Raw genomic sequence first — 9509 nt, 5'->3', positions numbered from 1 at the left:
TGGCCAAGTGGTACTGTCTATGGGGAAAACAATGACACTTGACCCCGGTCGAGGAGACATTTAGCCCCATTTGGAAATGAGCCACATGTTAAGCAAGGACTAACCAGTGGAATGAGTGTGTTTTGAGGATGTTTTTACTTAGGAACACATTATACTGAGGACTGGAGTTCATCTTTTTTTCTGGGAAAAGAGGTGTAATAAATGTCGAGGTCCTAGGCCAGTGGGAATGCCAGAACCGAAACCCAACCATCACAGTAACGTGTAGCCTGGATTTAACTTAAAAGCTCTTCTAAAGGTTTTATGAAGCACATCTTACCTACCATTTAGAGTGCCTTAGAATGCCTTAATAAGAGCAACTTCCTCATAATTCCTGACAGGGTTGAACACAAGTTAAACTACTGTATTGATTCCTGAGTGGTTAGGGTTACCAATCATTATGTGCATGTCCCTGACAGTAAACAGTGCTTCATTGTTAAGACAACTTGGCAAGAAAACACATCTGGCTGACACAGGCAAGCCAACTCTTATTTCAATGTTGCATGTCTTTTTATTGTTGCAATACAGGGCTCAGCTGTGAAAGAGGTCTTGGTCTCAGTTGATTTCTCTGCGTAAATAAAGCTAAAACATATCTTTTTTTGAAACTAAAGCCATTTCAGGCAAATTATGGTGTTGCTCACCGAAAGGCAGCCGAGGCAATTGCTCAGGCCTCACATCATGGGGGTCTGGGAAAACAAGGCGCAATTAAAAAGAATAATAATAGTGATTAAAAAACAAACATAGTGTTACCATTCAAGGCTCCCATGTCATCTCTTCAGGGCCTCCAGACGAACCGAATGACCCGCTGGTGCACTCAGCTCTGCGCTTTCCCGTCCGCGCGCGGCTTCGACGCCCCGGCCAGCCATGTGCAGTTCGTGAACCATTCGTTATTTAACAACTCTTTTCCACGGATGATCGACTCGGTGTGATCGGGAGTCGACGTCACCAAACGGATCGACCTGGCACAGGACTTGGAGCGACATGGCGTTGCCTCGTCGGTACAGTAGAGGATTAGCGTCCCTGTGGCGCTGCAGGAAGCGCGCTAGCTTCCACTGCAGGGCTCCGACGTGCACACCTGGGAGCACTGTGACTCACTTTCATCTCCGGCCAAAATTCCGCATTTCTGCGGTAGACTGAATTAGTTTCACAGACCCACGTTCCTCAGTTAAGGCTAATTGCTGTTTGGTCATCAGTCAACATAACGTGGTGGGTGGTTATGTTGGAGAGAGTAAGCTAGGTCATGAGGGGAACTGGTTTTCTAACCACCCTCGTAGAAGAATTGAGTATGAGGGTAAGAGAGTGATACATCTTATTTCAGAAAGGATGATAAATCTCTGTGTTTCACGGTGTCTGAAGTTTCCGTAGTGTTTTGATGGTGTCTTTGAACGGAAGATTGCTTAGCAAAGCGCGTTAGCAGCATAGCCACTTGGTTTGAAGTTGGGGGCTGAGGTCGAGATATGAATGCAATGACCAAAAGAGTTGTATTAACATAATACTGTACACTTTTTTTATTTATTTTTATTTTACAAACACATGAGAACACAAAGGAGTAATACAACTGTTTTTCAGGAAATATCTCAAATTGTATCTTTAAATTCAGTATTCATTTGTGTGAGTGGCCGGTAGCCTAGTGTTTATAGCATCTGACTTGGAACCGAAAGGTTGCTAGACCAAATCCCGGAGCCAGCAAGGTGAAAAGTATTGTTCTATCCCTGAGCAAGGTAGTTAACTCTAATTGCTCCCTGATCATTGCTGGAAACGAGATTATCTTCCCTGCCAATTAACCTGGTAAATAAATCTGCTATGTTTTGGTAGGGAGGGGTGGAGCCTGTTTCAGGGAATACAGTCACCCTGTCAAACCTGCACATTCTATAGTGTATACATACTGTAAGTGTGTCTGTGTGTGTGTGTCTGGGTGTGTAGTAGCAGTGTGAATACACACATTTCTTACGTTAATAAACACATAATGACTATGTGAGTGTGTGTGTGTGTGTGAGTGTGTGTGTGTGTGCTAGCTCATGTTTGGGTGCATGCATATTGGCGTCTGTCTGCGTTTGGAAGGGGGTCAGCGTGTGTGTTCCCCAAACTCTGTGCCCTGGTGTCCAATGAGGGCCAGTGGAAACAGCGGCCTTGTCAGTTCTTGGAAACCAAAATAGGCTGAGAAGACTTACGGTCAGCAGTACACCTTGTTGATTTATGCTTGTATCCTAAGGAGGGGGGGGTTTACTCACTCAACAGCTCCACACGTCTTTATAATTACGTTCTCTAGACAGACTTTACCCAGACCGTATCCAGGTATTTTCTCACCGTTTTTTTTTTAAAATCCTGCTTGTAATACAAGAGTCAGGATACTGTATGTTCCACCTGGTAGCTAGTTTGAGTTGCAGGCATCATAATAAAGTTAAAGGAATTGGGAAACATTTTGGTGTCAACTGGAAAGATAACTCTGGGGAGCCGAGGTTCGAAGGTTCACACGTGTGACACCATGTCAGCATAACCCCATTATCCACTTAACAGTGAGTTACTGCGGAGATGTGTAGCACAGGTCCAGTGTCCAAATTGGGCTTCTTGTAAAACCCGTCTAATTTCAGATGCAAGTCTCAGGGACACACCGGTGCCATTTATAATAATATAATAATTATAATAGATAAAGTATAGAATTGTTTTAAGATGGTCATACCATTGATCGATAGACAATATGAGTTTTACTTAAGGACCTTCTGTAACCTCCAGAATGACAGGCACTTGATAAAGATGAGGGATAAAAGCTGAACAAAATAACGCAGGCAATAAAAAAAAAAAATGTACAGACAAAGAAAACATGTAAAATGTCATCTGGTTATATTGCTCTCACAACGATAGAACTTAGTGAAATTACAATTGGTCCACATAAAAAATGAATGTTCCATTGCAGTGAAACTACAGTACCAACATAATATCCATTTTAAATGGCATAGCATTTTTTTTTTATGAAACTGCTACATTTTGTGTTCTAAAATATAAATTCTAATAATCATTGTGCACCATGCTGGGTTTTTGACTGATGGCAGAGCAACAAAATAATCCTTTAGATTAACTGCTTCTTCAGCTGTTGCAGTACAGCTGCAATGAGCTGATTACATTTCTGTACAGTGCACACTTTTCCATTCACACTTGAAATATGCGTTCCAGGACTTTTTTTTTTTAGCCCAAACTCACATTTAAAGGGTGTTATTCATAATGTGCATAATCTATAAGTTAGATTTCACTATCATACCTTAGTTGGACACAAAATTCCAAGTTTTAAAGCTTGACACGAGGCACACATCTATACATGGCATATTGCACAACAGCGTACGTCATTTTTAGGGACCCATTTTGTCTCAACACCTTCATTTTTACAACCATTGGCCACGGAAAGAAGGAACTCACACACTGGATTCAAAATTAGTTGCAGATGCTGGGCTGCAATAGTATGACAATAATGAGGAAGAAAGACAAATCCGCCCACTGCTCGTGCTTAGCACGGTCTGATTTATTAAGCTTACGTACTGGCTTGTGTCATTCATCAGGGCTCAGCAACCATTGGCCAAAAGTCCTGGAATGCAGCATTAATTACATGCACCACAATATGTTGCCGCCCCTATTTAGAATAATATAAGATATAGAAATGATGTCTAAATTGTAAATTTTTCCGGGAAAGGTTCATCTTTCTTTTGCCAATACATTGTCCTTTAGCCATATTGTTTCTTGTCATGGCAATCCTTCCCTTCTGCTAGATAATCAAAGGTTGTCAGTGACATCATTATTAGGCAGAATGGGTAATCACTGTAACAGAATTAATGGAACGGTGTCAGACACATCATGCGTTTGATAACATTTGATTCCATTTACTCTGTTCCAGAAATTAGTTTGAGCTGTCCTTCCCTCACCAGCCTTCTATGTAACCTGTAACTACTGACAATGCCCAAAGTTGAACAGTTTAACTTCAGTTTTTTAAGTGTGTTAAAAAACTTATTTTGAAGAACAGTGTAAGTATTTTTTTTCGAATGTTGCCTTTGCCATCAATACAAGTTTAAGGCAAATCAACAGATACCATTTCTGGTAAAATTTACTAAAATATGAAAGTATGATTTTTGCTGGGCATTTAAAATAATTATCTATTCATGTAGATTTGCAATAGTATCTTAATTTTTTTTTGTGATTCACAGTGGAAGATATGATAACCATTGTTGAACTCTTGCTAAACCGTGTGTTGACAACAAGAGAGGGACGGACAAAAGACGGGTCGCTGACAGTTTGACCTCTGTGACCCCTCACCCTTGCTCTGGAAACGAGGTATAATAGAGGAAACCTAGTGGGTCAGCGGAAGAGGGGCGGAGGAACAGCCACTGGTTTGTGTTCAAAGAGGTTCCTCTTTTTCCCACAGTGAAGTTTCAACGGGAGAGTTGGCGTTCTGTCCTAAATGGGGTAATCAATGTGCAGCCCGATAGGTCATGAATTGAATATGATTTTGTAATTTAATGTCAAGCACAATTTCAAATGCATGTATGTTTTAACCCATTTTGATACTGTAGCTAGATGATGTTTGTCATGTAGGTAATAAATCCATATAAAACTTTAAAAAACACTTCTTGAAAGTGTCATTATTTTTTTTTTATGAGTATGTCTTATACCATAATTTCTTATTTCTTCATTTATTACTCCCTAGTTACAGGTAACAACATTTCAGTGACCGGGTCTATAACTCTGTTGGAAACTACAGGCCCTCCAGTTAATGAAAAGCAGACTGTCTCCTCCATAATTATGCTTAATCAGTTGACCCCTGACCTCTGTAATTGCACTCCATCAATGGCCATTGTCGACACATTGAAGGACCTTTATCAGGGTCTCGGGGAATAGACCTCAGACTGCTGTATTGACGAAGGCTTATTGATCTAAATCAGAGGTCAGTGCATTGGGCCCAGTCAGAGCTGAAAGCAAATACAATTACAATCAAATTTACTCCAGAGAATGAATGACTGAATGAATGAGGTGCTTGTGCTGCAAGGTATTGATAGTCAAGGGTAATTGACTCTGTGTTTTCTGAAACTACATCTCACGTGGGTACAATATCCCTTTCACACAATTAGCGTCCACTTTAGAGCTGCGGTACTGACCGGTTGGCCAGCCCTGATTTGGGAAGTGACAGGGTGTGACTTTTTTCTCCCACCAAATGGCTCGTGTCGTTAGTGACCAGAGTTATTGTAGATAACGCGTGGGTCGTTGTGCTTTCACTCCCTGCGGACACAGGCTGTATGAGGCGAAGTTTGAAGAGTTTGAAGTCTCCTACACAAAGTCATTTAAAATGTTCGCGGTCAAATGAGTTTTGCCTTTGGAGGCATGATGGAGGCCCGCATCATTACAACGGACACATCCGCGGGCCAAGGAAGTTTCCTTTATCAGACTGAAGACTGAAACAATATTTTCCATTTATTAAACTAATGTGGGTTCTGTCATGCCCGGCCGTGTTAGAGGTGGTGCATGTCACTGATTTGTACGTTTGGAAATGAGCCTTTTCCTCGCTAGTGTCAACATCTCCACCCACTAATCTTCATGGGAAAAGGACTTACAGCAATGCCACCATCTATGGAGCTCTGCATTCATAATTAATCACATGCTTATAAAATCATTAGACACAGTCAATGTGTCACTGATTCTACATAATCTGAAGTCTGGCTCTCCAAGGTAGACAGGGTTAGGAGGTAAGCAGGGTTAAACTGTAGCCAGGTTATATGGTTCACTTGGCTTGGTTTGACCATGTGGTTGGGCTGCCATACAGACAGTGGTCCCTTTCCTGGACACCCCACTGAGGAAAGCCCTTAGCCCTGTGTTAGCCAAAACTTAACTGCAGTGGCCAAGTATTGTTAAGTTCAGCTATTAATTAAAACACAACTGAACTTCAATATAAATACCACTTTTTTTGAAGAACTGTTGAATAACTACTTGTCATCTCACAGATTTTCTTTGGCCATTCAATTTCACATAATGCATTTTGTTAGTGATGCATTTCATTCCTGTGTGATCTGCTTACTGTCATGTGCAAGATCAGGAGAAATCTAGACTGCCTTGACCAAGGGGGCTATTATATTTTTAGAATAGCACAATCTGAATACAGCTGTTTCCGTTTATAAGACCCATGATGGCTGCAGGGAACCCTCTTTCTCAGTCACCCCCCTCCCCTCGTTAAATGATGGTTTGCTCCAGACAAAGATGCTCTGTTTCTTGCCTGGTAGAAAGACATCATTGTGGGTTGTAGGGGTGTACAAAGAAACCCATGGCTCCAGGCATTGAGCCCGGACAAGAGTCCAAAAGACCGCAAGCCAGAGCAGCCGGCTAAAAATATACAGGCTCACTCCCTGTCTTTCTCCTTTGCTCGTTGTCTCTGTCCTGTCGTCAGTAATTTCTCTGCAGAGTTGAGCGAAATCAACACATTTCACAAGTTTAATTGTATTGATGTCAGTAATTCGTTCCAAAAGCTTTGCATAATAGGCCCATTCACACCCTGAGACCAAGTGGGAACTAGGCCACACATCCAAGGGGACCATGAAAAAACATCCAGAGAACGTTCTGAAAACATCCTTGTTCCCGGGCATGTCTGCGTGACTAAACAGGAAGCAGGCAAAGTTATCAGGGGAATATGACAATGTTTTCCTGAGATTGTCCTAAAAAATGAGGATGTCCATGGCACTAAACGTGAACTCAAGAAATCGTTCAGGGGACCATGACAAAACGTCCAGTGGACTGTAAGGGATTTTGTGAAGACCTTCACAAACTTGTATTTTTGATTGTTGGGTGTGATTTTTGTCATCTCCCATTCCATTGTCACCCCCTTCATCAGTGCCCTGTTTGGGCGTGTCAGCCTGCTGAAGGGGAAAACTGCACGTCTTTGTACAGTCCAGAAAGGGTGATCAGCTGCCACCTACTCTCTATCCATGTTCTACATGACTCCAGGGCAAGAAAGCATCCTGGTAAGAACCAACATTTCTCCTCTAGTCAATCAAAATTGAAAGAAATCCGTGAACAGTTTCCTTCCCCAGGCTGTTGTCCGCAACGACTGGCCATCTGTCCCACAGATGCTCACAACGTCAAGCCACCTCCAAACGATAAACTAAATAGCTGCTACTTGCTCAAAACTCTGTTCATGTCCCTGCAATCTAGATGTGCTGTACTATAATGTAAATCTGTACATCAACTGTAAATCCATATATTATATGCTCTCCACCCATGGTCCATTGTCTAAATTGGTGACCAACATTGGACAGTGAATTCTAAAAGTATTCAGACCCCTTGACTTTTTCTTGGGATTCCTTTGGGTGCCTCCTGAAAAACTCCAAGCAGCTGTCTAGTGCCTTGAAGTGAGTAGTGGCTTCCATTTGGCCACTCTACCGTCAAAGCCTGATTGTGGAGTGTTGCAGAGATGGCTGTCCTTCTGGAAGTTCCTCCCATCGCTGCGCATGAACTGGAGCTCTGTCCGAGTGACCATTGGGTTATTGGTCACCTCCCTGATCAAGGCCCTTCTCATCTGACAGCTCAGTTTGTCTGGGCGGGCCAGTTCTAGGAAGAGTGTTGGAAGATCCAAACTTTGAACATTTAAGAATGATGGAGACCACTGTGTTCTTGGGGACATTCAATGCCGCAGACATTCAATGCCCCAGATCTGTGCCTCAACACAATTCTGTCTCAGAGCTATACAGACAATTCCTTTGACCTCATGGCTTCGTCTTGGCTGTGACATGCATTGTCAACTGTGGGACCGTACACAGACAGGTGTCAGCCTTTCCATTTAACGTCCAGTCAACTGTATTTAACCCAGGTGGACTCCAGTCAAGTTGTAGAAACATCTCAAGGATGATCAACGGAAACAGGATGCACATGAGCTCAATTTCGACTGTCATAGAAAAAAAGCAATTGAATACTTACGTAAATGTGATGTTTTTGTTTTCTCAAAAAGATTGATGGATAAAAAAAATCTCTTAGAATAATGTAACAAAATATGTAAAAATACTTTCTGAATGCATTGTATAATCTGTAGAACACTGGTATTCAAAACTGGACCTCGAAGCCAGTTCCACTACATTTTGCTATCACCCAATCAGTGACTTAGACCTGAAACACCTGGTTGGTGCAATTAACGTAGAACAGAAAACCAGCAGGCAAGAGTTGAATAACCCTGCTGTAGAGCATCTACAGAAACGCTTTTGGGACTCTCAAGATAGAGTGTTACCTTTGACTATAGCTAGCAGTAGCACTACACAGAGTACAATTCATGGGACACTGACTGTACATTGACTCAGCAATGAAAGATTATTCTGATCCAGCCCACTATCTGGAGAGGTTCTGCTGAAAGAGCACCGGGCTAAATCCAAACCCATGTTGCGGCACTACGTGTGATCTGATGTCAGTGGCAGAGGATATAAAGTATTGGCCTGTTGACCTGTACACAGTTTAAACATCCCTACTCCCCTACCCAGTTCCTGAACAATTGGTAAAAGGACAGGAATGAAGTGGCAGCATTCCCAAAATGGCCTTGTACATCATTATACAGTATACCGGTGTTGAAGCCGCTGCAAATTCACTGAGGAAGAGCCAACACAAATAATGCACATTTTGTGGAAGAATATTAAAAGCAATTTAAACTTTTTTAAAAGCCAGTATTAAACTGCTGCCGCTTAGAAAAATGCCCATTCCAATGTTTATGATGTCACTTAGTAAAATACCTATTCCAATCTTTATGGTGTAAATAATAAAAAACAAGGGACTTGTTGCACACCTAAATTATGGTATCTGACTGACATCCTTTACATGCTGGGTTCAATTAAACAGGTAACTGACAAACCACTGCAGAGCATGATCATGTATCTTGATTGCTTTGAAGTTTTTGCAACAGTACAGTTTGGTCCAGAGTATCAAAAGCCTTTGACAAGTCTATGAACACAGCAACATAATTCAGTTTTTGATCTAAAGCTCAGTGAATATCATTTAAAACATTCAATGTTGCTATTACAGTGCTGTGGCTTGACCTGAAGCCTGATTTAAACCACTTAAAGTGTTGTCTTTCTGGAGATAGAGTTTCTGTTGTTTATTGACTAGAGACTGTAATACGTCTGCCAAAACAGACAATTTAGATATGGAGCAATAGCTAATCAGTAGACTGGAATCCCCTCCTTTCAACAGAGGTAGGACAAATGCTGAACTTGGGAATTTCATTACAATCTGGAGTGCAGTTAAAAATGTGTGTTAAGGAAAATGCAAAGACATCTGCAGCTAATTGCAGTAGTTAAGGGTCTAGATCATTGGGGCCATGGGATTGTTTTACATCAATAGTTTTCAAGGTTCTACTCACCTCAGAGACAGAAAACAGTGACAAAGAGAACCTAGAGGTGAACTCTGGGCTGTCGGGCAATTTAATTTGGGCCTTTTTTTTACTTTAACCTTACCAAATAGTTCAGCTG

This window comes from Esox lucius, chromosome 3 (genome assembly GCF_011004845.1).
Source record: "Esox lucius isolate fEsoLuc1 chromosome 3, fEsoLuc1.pri, whole genome shotgun sequence".
Classification (NCBI taxonomy): Eukaryota; Metazoa; Chordata; class Actinopteri; order Esociformes; family Esocidae; genus Esox; species Esox lucius.
The sequence above is the reverse complement of the archived record's forward strand: the minus strand, read 5'-3'. Positions refer to the sequence as shown.